Genomic DNA, 8,353 nt, shown 5'->3' with positions numbered 1-8,353 from the left:
TCGTAGTCGCCGTGGATTACGCAACCAAATGGGTCGAAGCAAAATCCCTTGCTAAAATTCGAGAAAAAGAGATGATAGAATTCTTTATGGAATATATCGTCTTTCGCTTTGGGATCCCCAGAATCTTAGTGTTAGGAATATATGTGCATTAGTTTGATGATATGTCTAACAAAACACTTAAGTAGAAATCTAGTGTTTGTAGCCTCAACGGATAAGACCATTTTGGCTATCCGTTGATGGTGTAGCTTTACTTAGAAATAAGTCTAGTGTTGTAGCACATTTCAGTCTCTGAATTTGAGATATAATTCTTAAATGTTGAGGGAAATTATAAGTCATGATGACTACTAGAGGATATGCAGATAGGAAGGCCAATTGTAAATATTTCATGCCTTGTAATTTTGTATAAATGAAATGGTGTCAACGGATAACTTAAAGACCTTCAACGGATGAGAAACAAAGCTTCAACGGATGTCTCTAAAGCTTCAACGGATGAGTGCATCAACGGATAGAGCTTCAACTGCTAACACATCAACGGATAAAGCCATCAACGGATGAAGGCTTCAACGGATGTTCTGTAAAATAGCAGTTGACAAGTGGTAGTTGTACCTACAAACAGAGGCACATGGGTTGACAGAGTCAACTGAGATGTGGTAGCCTATTTCAGGAACATCAGAAAAAGCAGCCGTTCTACTCTAGTGTAAAGAGGCAATAGTCAACAATGCACTGGAGTAAAATGGAGAAGAAACAAGTGGAGAACTTATTTTATTATTGTATTTTTATCTTTGTCTTCACTTGTAAACTTGGTGATATATAAACCAAGCAGCAGCTAGTAATTAGATATGAATTTTTCCAGAGCTGTTTAGAAAAATCTTGAGAGAAAAATTTATCTAGTTTGTACTAGGACGCAGCTGTGATCAACTTCTTGAATCACAGATTTTCTGAAATACCATCTCTGGTGGAACAACAATCCACCAGAAAAGTTTTTTAAGGTCTGTTGTGTTCTTTACATTAGTGTTTGAATATATATCTGTCTGTATCAGCTTAAAGCAATTCATACACTTGTTTATCTTAAACACATAGCCTTTGAAACTGCTCAAAACTTGAAAAAGTTTTGAGATTTACATTCAACCCCCCTTTTGTAAATCTCATTGTTAGTTCTCTAGGAATAACAATTGGTATCAGAGCAAGCTCTTGACACACAAAGAGTTTAAAGATCTTGGAAACTAACAAAGATGAGTGCACAGAAGAATCCTCCTGTTACCATTATGAATAGGAAGGATATTGGTGTAAAGATCCCAGTCCTAGAAAAGGATAACTATCATCACTGGAAAGTGAAGATGCATTTACATCTTCTTTCTCAAGATGAAAGCTACATCAACTGTATTGAAAATGGTCCTCACATCCCTCACAAAGTAGCCACAGCTGCTACTGCAACAGTTGCTGTTGGACAGTCCATTCCCAAGCCAAAAGCAGAATGGACTATTGAAGACATGGAAGAAATCCGCAAGGATAAGAGAGCCATGAACATTTTGTTTAATGGCTTAGATCAAGATATGTTTGACAATGTCATCAATTTCCAAACTGCAAAGGAAGTTTGGGATACTGTACAAATTATCTGTGAAGGAACTGAGCAGGTCAGAGAGAACAAAATGCAGCTTCTCATTCAACAGTATGAGTATTTTCATTTTGAAGAAAATGAATCTTTAAATGACACATTTAATAGATTCCAAAAGCTGTTGAATGGACTGAAGCTGTATGGTAGAGTATACCAAGTCAAGGATTCCAACTTAAAATTTCTTAGCTCTCTGCCAATGGAATGGAAGCCCATGACTGTTTCTTTGAGAAACTCTCAAGATTATAAGAACTTCACTCTTGAAAGATTATATGGAATTTTGAAGACTTATGAACTTGAAATGGAGCAGGATGAGCTGTTGGAAAAGGGAAAGAGAAAAGGAGGAACAGTTGCTCTTGTAGCTGATAGTGAGAAGATGGAAACCAGGAATGAGGAGAAGACAATGCCAAGTCTCAAAATTGGCACAAGCAAATCAGAATCAAGCAAGGGTAAAGAGCAAGTTGCTGAGAATGAAGACAACTCCAGCCAAGATGACTCTGATGGTATTGATGAGCATCTTGCATTTCTGTCCAGGAGATTTGCAAACATGAAATTTAGGAAAAACACTAGAGCCACTAAACCTTATAAGAACATGGTGGACAAATCCAAGTTCAAGTGTTACAATTGTGGTACAAGTGGACACTTTGCAAGTGAGTGCAGAAAGCCAACTTCTGAAAAGAAGAAATTTGACCAAGTAGATTACAAAAAGAAATATTTTGATCTGCTCAAGCAAAAGGAGAGGGCCTTCATTACTCAAGAAAAAGACTGGGCAGCTGATGGAGAAGAAGAGGATGAAGATGTGGAATATGTCAACTTGGCTCTCATGGCTGATTCTGAGGAAAATGAAGTTAGTTCATCAAGCAACCAGGTAATCACTACTGATTTAACACAGCTTACTAAAGAAGAGTGCAATGATGCTTTTAATGACATGTCTACTGAACTGTATCATTTGCGTGTGTCTCTTAAATCTCTTGCTAAAGAAAATAGTAGGATTAAAGAGAACAATTTGTTTTTAAGTGATAGAAATGCTGTGTTAGAAGATAAGTTGATTGACCTAGAGAAAACTAAGCTACATTGTATATCTGTTGAAAATGAACTAGCTGAATCTGTTAAGAAAGTAGAAATACTTTCTAATCAATTAGAGAGAGAGCAAGAGGTGATTAAAGCCTGGAAAACATCTAGGGATGTTAGTGCTCAAATTGCCAAGGTCCAAGGAATTGAATCATTCTGTGAGACTGCCTGGGATAAAAACAAAAAGAAACTGGAATTAATTGATGGGCTGTCAACGGATGTGGAATCAACGGATGATGAAAATTATCCGTTGAAAGAAGAAAAGGAGCATCCGTTGAAGGTTCCTCAATTAAAACAGGCAGATGTTTCTAAAAGTGAAAATCTAAAGAAACTCAACAAAAAGTTTGGTTCAACTTCCAAGAACTTTGTCAAAGGAGAAGCAAGCACATCCAAAGATGTCAGTAAGGTGAATATAGGGCACATGACCTTAGAACAGTTAAAGAATAGGCTCAAAGTGGTTGAGGATAAAAAGGAAACTAAAAGAAATCTAATAGAAATGGGAAGGTAGGGATTAACAAACATAACAATTACACACCTGATAAGTATGCTCCTAGAAAAAGCTGTGTGCATTGTAGTAGTGTTAATCATCTATCTGCTAATTGCAAATCTATTAAGAAAACTCCCATTCCTGTACCCTCTTCCATGCCTAATATGTCTGCATCACCTCTGCATGCTATGCCTGTTATGTCTCAACAGAATCCTTATGCACATTTTGCAAACATGCCATATTTTAACAATCCTTATCTTGCTGCATATGGTATGCCTCAAATGCCATACAATATGTCTATGTGGAATAACATGTTTGCACAATCCATGCCTTATCAAATTCCAAATGTGCTAAATGATTCTGTGACTAACCCTACACCTCAACCAACTACATCTAAGATCAAGGTTGACTCAAAGTTACCTAAGTCTAAAGATGCAGGAGGAATGAAGTCTAGGAGAAAGGCTAACAAGAATGGACCCAAGGAAACTTGGGTACCAAAATCAACTTGATTGATTTTATGGTGTGCAGGGAAAAAGAAGAAATCTATGGTACTTGGACAGTGGCTGTTCAAGACACATGACAGGAGATTTCTCCCTGCTCACAGAGTTTAAGGAGAGAGCTGGCCCTAGCATAACCTTTGGAGATGACAGCAAAGGGTTTACTATAGGATATGGCTTGATTTCAACAAGGAATGTCATAATTGATGAAGTTGCATTAGTTGATGGTCTCAAGCACAACTTACTGAACATCAGTCAACTATGTGATAGAGGGAATACAATTTCCTTCAATTCAGAAGCCTGTGTTGTCACCAGTAAGAAAGACAACAAAGTGGTTCTAACTGGAGTTAGAAAAGGAAATGTGTACTTAGCTGACTTCAACTCTACAGATGCAGAATCTATTACTTGTCTCTTCAGCAAAGCAAGTTCAGTTGAAAGTTGGCTATGGCACAAGAAGCTATCCCATTTGAATTTCAAGACAATGAATGAACTAGTCAAAAAGGACTTAGTTAGAGGAATTCCTCTTGTTGAATTCTCAAGGGATGGTTTGTGTGATGCTTGTCATAAAGGCAAACAAAGGAAAGCATCATTCAAAAAGAAGCTTGAAACAAGAATTGATGAACCATTACAACTGCTACATATGGATTTGTTTGGACCAGTCAATGTATTGTCAATTGCAAGAAAAAGATATTGCTTGGTGATTGTAGATGATTTCTCAAAGTTTTCATGGGTCTATTTTCTTGGATCAAAGGATGAAGCAAGTGAAATCATTATCAATCACATCAGGCAAGTCAATAATCATCCTGACTTGAAGGTTAGGAATATCAGGAGTGACAATGGAACTGAGTTCAAGAATTTGTCAATGAGGCTGTTCTGTGAAGAAAATGGAATCATGCATGAGTTCTCAGCTCCAAGAACACCTCAGCAAAATGGGGTAGTTGAAAGAAAGAACAGATCTTTAATTGAGGCTGCCAGAACAATGCTTGAAGAATCAAAGTTACCAACATATTTCTGGGCTGAAGCTGTTAATTGTGCCTGCTACACTCAGAATATTTCTTTGATCAATCAAGCTAAAGGCATGACTCCTTATCAGTTGTTCAAGAGAAGAAAACCAACTCTAAACTTTCTTCATGTCTTTGGATGTAAATGCTTTATACTGAGAAATCAATCTGACCATAAAGGGAAGTTTGATGCAAAGGCTGATGAAGGGATATTTGTTGGTTACTCAGCTGGAAAATCTTATAGGGTCTACAATCTAAGAACCAACATTGTTATGGAATCTGTGCATGTTGTGTTTGATGATAAAAAGATTGATGGACTAACAGATGAGGGACACCATGAAAGACTCAAATTTGACAACATTGAGATATATTATGATGATAGTGAAGAGGAGATTGATGGAGATGACACTTCAAAAGGGATTTAAGATATGCCCTTGGATAATGCACAAAATACTGCATCCGTTGAAAGAGGCAATGCAGTATCCGTTGAAAGACATAGTGCATCATCCGTTGAAGTACATAATGAAGCATCCGTTGATCATAGTTCATCAACGGATAATCAATTTACATCATCAGTTGATAGAACTCCAAGTTCCCTGCAAAGGACCAACAACTCAGGGGGAGTTTCAACTGATCAACACTCTGTCTCACATCACGACAATACTGAGGCCACCCCATCTAGAGCACATCTTCCACCTCAAAGGAAATGGACCAAGAATCATCCCTTTAAACTGATCATTGGTGATGCATCATCTAAAGTGCAAACAAGAAGAGCTACTCAAGATGAATGTCTGTATAGTAGTTTTCTATCTCAGGAGGAACCTAAGAAAGTGGAAGAAGCCTTAATGGATTCAGATTGGATATTAGCTATGCAGGAAGAGCTGAACCAATTTGAGAGAAACAAAGTTTGGAAGCTGGTACCCAAGCCAAAGAACAAGAGTTCCATTGACACAAAATGGGTATTCAGAAACAAGATGGATGAAAATGGCATTGTCATAAGGAATAAAGCCAGATTGGTTGCTAAAGGCTATTTTCAACAAGAGGGAATAGATTTTGATGAAACATTTGCTCCAGTTGCAAGACTTGAAGCCATCAGAATCTTTCTAGCCTATGCAGCTAATGCCAATTTCAAAGTCTATCAGATGGATGTCAAGAGTGCATTTCTAAATGGGGAATTGGAGGAAGAAGTTTATGTAAGCCAACCTCCAGGTTTTGAAGATCAAAATTTTCCAGACCATGTGTATTATCTGTTGAAAGCACTCTATGGACTAAAGCAAGCACCTAGAGCCTGGTATAAGACTTTGTCAAAGTTCCTTCTAGATAATCATTTCACAAGAGGTACTGTTGACAAAACTCTCTTCTTTAGAAATGTTAATGGCTCTAAGATACTTGTACAAATTTATGTAGATGATATTATATTTGGATCTACAGATGATAAGCTTTGTAAAAAGTTTGCTAAATTAATGCAAAGTAAATATGAAATGAGCATGATGGGAGAGCTAACTTACTTTCTTGGGTTACAAGTTAAACAAGTTAGTGGTGTAATTTTCATTAGTCAAACTAAATATATTTATGATCTTTTAAAGAAGTTTGACTTAATGGATTGTTCACCTGCAAAAACTCCCATGACCACTGCCACTAAACTTGAATTAAACAAGGCTGAAAAGTCTGTGGATATTACAAGTTATAGAGGCATGGTTGGCTCACTTTTATATTTAACTGCTAGTAGACCTGATATAATGTTTTCTACATGTCTCTGTGCTAGATTTCAAGCTGACCCTAAAGAATCTCACTTAGTGGCTATTAAAAGAATTTTCAGATATCTCAAGGGGACTCCAAATCTAGGAATTTGGTACCCTAGAGAGTCTGGTTTTGATCTAATTGGCTACTCAGATGCAGACTATGCAGGTTGCAAAATAGACAGGAAAAGCACAACAGGCACCTGTCAATTTCTAGGGAACAAGCTTGTATCATGGTTCAGCAAGAAGCAGAATTCTGTTTCCACATCAACAGCTGAAGTTGAGTACATTGCAACTGGTAGTTGCTGTGCACAAATACTATGGATGAGGAACCAGTTATTTGACTATGGTATGTCTGTTGACAAAATTCCAATATTTTGTGACAACACAAGTGCCATTGCCATTACTGAAAATCCAGTGCAGCACTCAAGAACCAAGCACATTGATATCAAGTACCATTTCATTATGGAACATGTGATGAAAGGTACAGTGGAACTTCATTTTGTTCCAAGTGAACAACAAATTGCAGACATATTTACCAAGCCACTTGATGAATCAACATTCACAAGATTGGTAAGTGAGCTAGGTATGCTTAATTACTCTAAAATTCATGTCCTTATTGCAATTTGATTTGAAGCCTGAAATGTATTAGTTGCTAGAACAAATTTGATTTTTAACACAGATTATTCCATCAACGGATATTCCCTATCCGTTGAAAGTCAAAATTGTTCTGTCAACGGATGTTCATTATCCGTTGAAAGACATATACATTTCTGGATTTTTTATCCGTCAACGGATAAAACTGAAGTGCTCTTCAACGGATGACAGTTTACTTTATCCGTTGAAATATCACATCAGTCGATTCAAGTGTTTCACAGCCGTTGATTCTATTTTCTTAACCGTTGATACTCATACATACAGCTGTATGTATTTGTTTTAAAGGTAGTTTTTAGAATTCTTACAGTTTATTCTTAAACGGCTGAAATTCACTTACATATATTTATTGTTTAATCTTTTATTTATGCTTTTTAATTTGAGAAAGTATATAAGCCCTTCTGATTTTTCATTTTTACTTTACGCTTTCTTGAAATTTCAAAGCTTTTACCATTTTCTCTCTGCAAAACCTTCAAATTATTCTCTGCAATTTCTACTCACAACAATGGCACCAGTAGTAAAGATTATGTCTCAATATGGGTTCATCTATGAGAAGAACAATTTCATAGCTTTGGTAGAAAAGAATGAAGCCCACTCCGATTATCACAAAATGATGGACTTCATCAAAAACTGTAAACTTAGCTATGCAATGCTGGAAGCCCCAACGATTTACTGTGAAGTAGTTGAGGAGATTTGGACAACTGCTGAGTTCAACTTAATAGATATGACTATCTCCTTCACCCTCAAAGGTAAAAATCACTGTGTTAACTGTGATGATTTGCTAGCATGTTTTAAATTACCTGAGAACAATGCCATGACACCACACACTGATAATGATGTATCCAGCATGTTAGATTCCATAGGTTATTCTCTTAACTCTGCTAGTTTAGGGAGTATTAAAAGAAAAGGCCTTAGGAAAGAATGGAGTTTTCTTGGGGATGCCTTTATCAAGGTTTTCTCTGGGAAAATTAGCAATTTTGATGCCATAACTTCATCTCTTGTAAATATGCTCTATATGCTTGTTTCTGATAGGTATTTTAATTTTAGCAGCTATGTTATGCTAGAATTGGGTACTAGATTAGGTAACAAAGCTAATAGATCTAATAACATCTATTATGCTAGATTCTTTATGTTATTGGCTAACCATATTGCCGAAGGTTTGGTCATAATCAATGAGGATAATAAACTCAAGTGCTGGGCACAAGAGAAAAGAGTTCTTGCAGATTTATTGAGAATGGATCTCAACAGCAGTGTGCCATTGGTATATTTACCAATCATGAATGCACCTCAGG

Source organism: Apium graveolens, chromosome 8 (assembly GCF_009905375.1).
Source record: "Apium graveolens cultivar Ventura chromosome 8, ASM990537v1, whole genome shotgun sequence".
NCBI lineage: Eukaryota > Viridiplantae > Streptophyta > Magnoliopsida > Apiales > Apiaceae > Apium > Apium graveolens.
The sequence above is the reverse complement of the archived record's forward strand: the minus strand, read 5'-3'. Positions refer to the sequence as shown.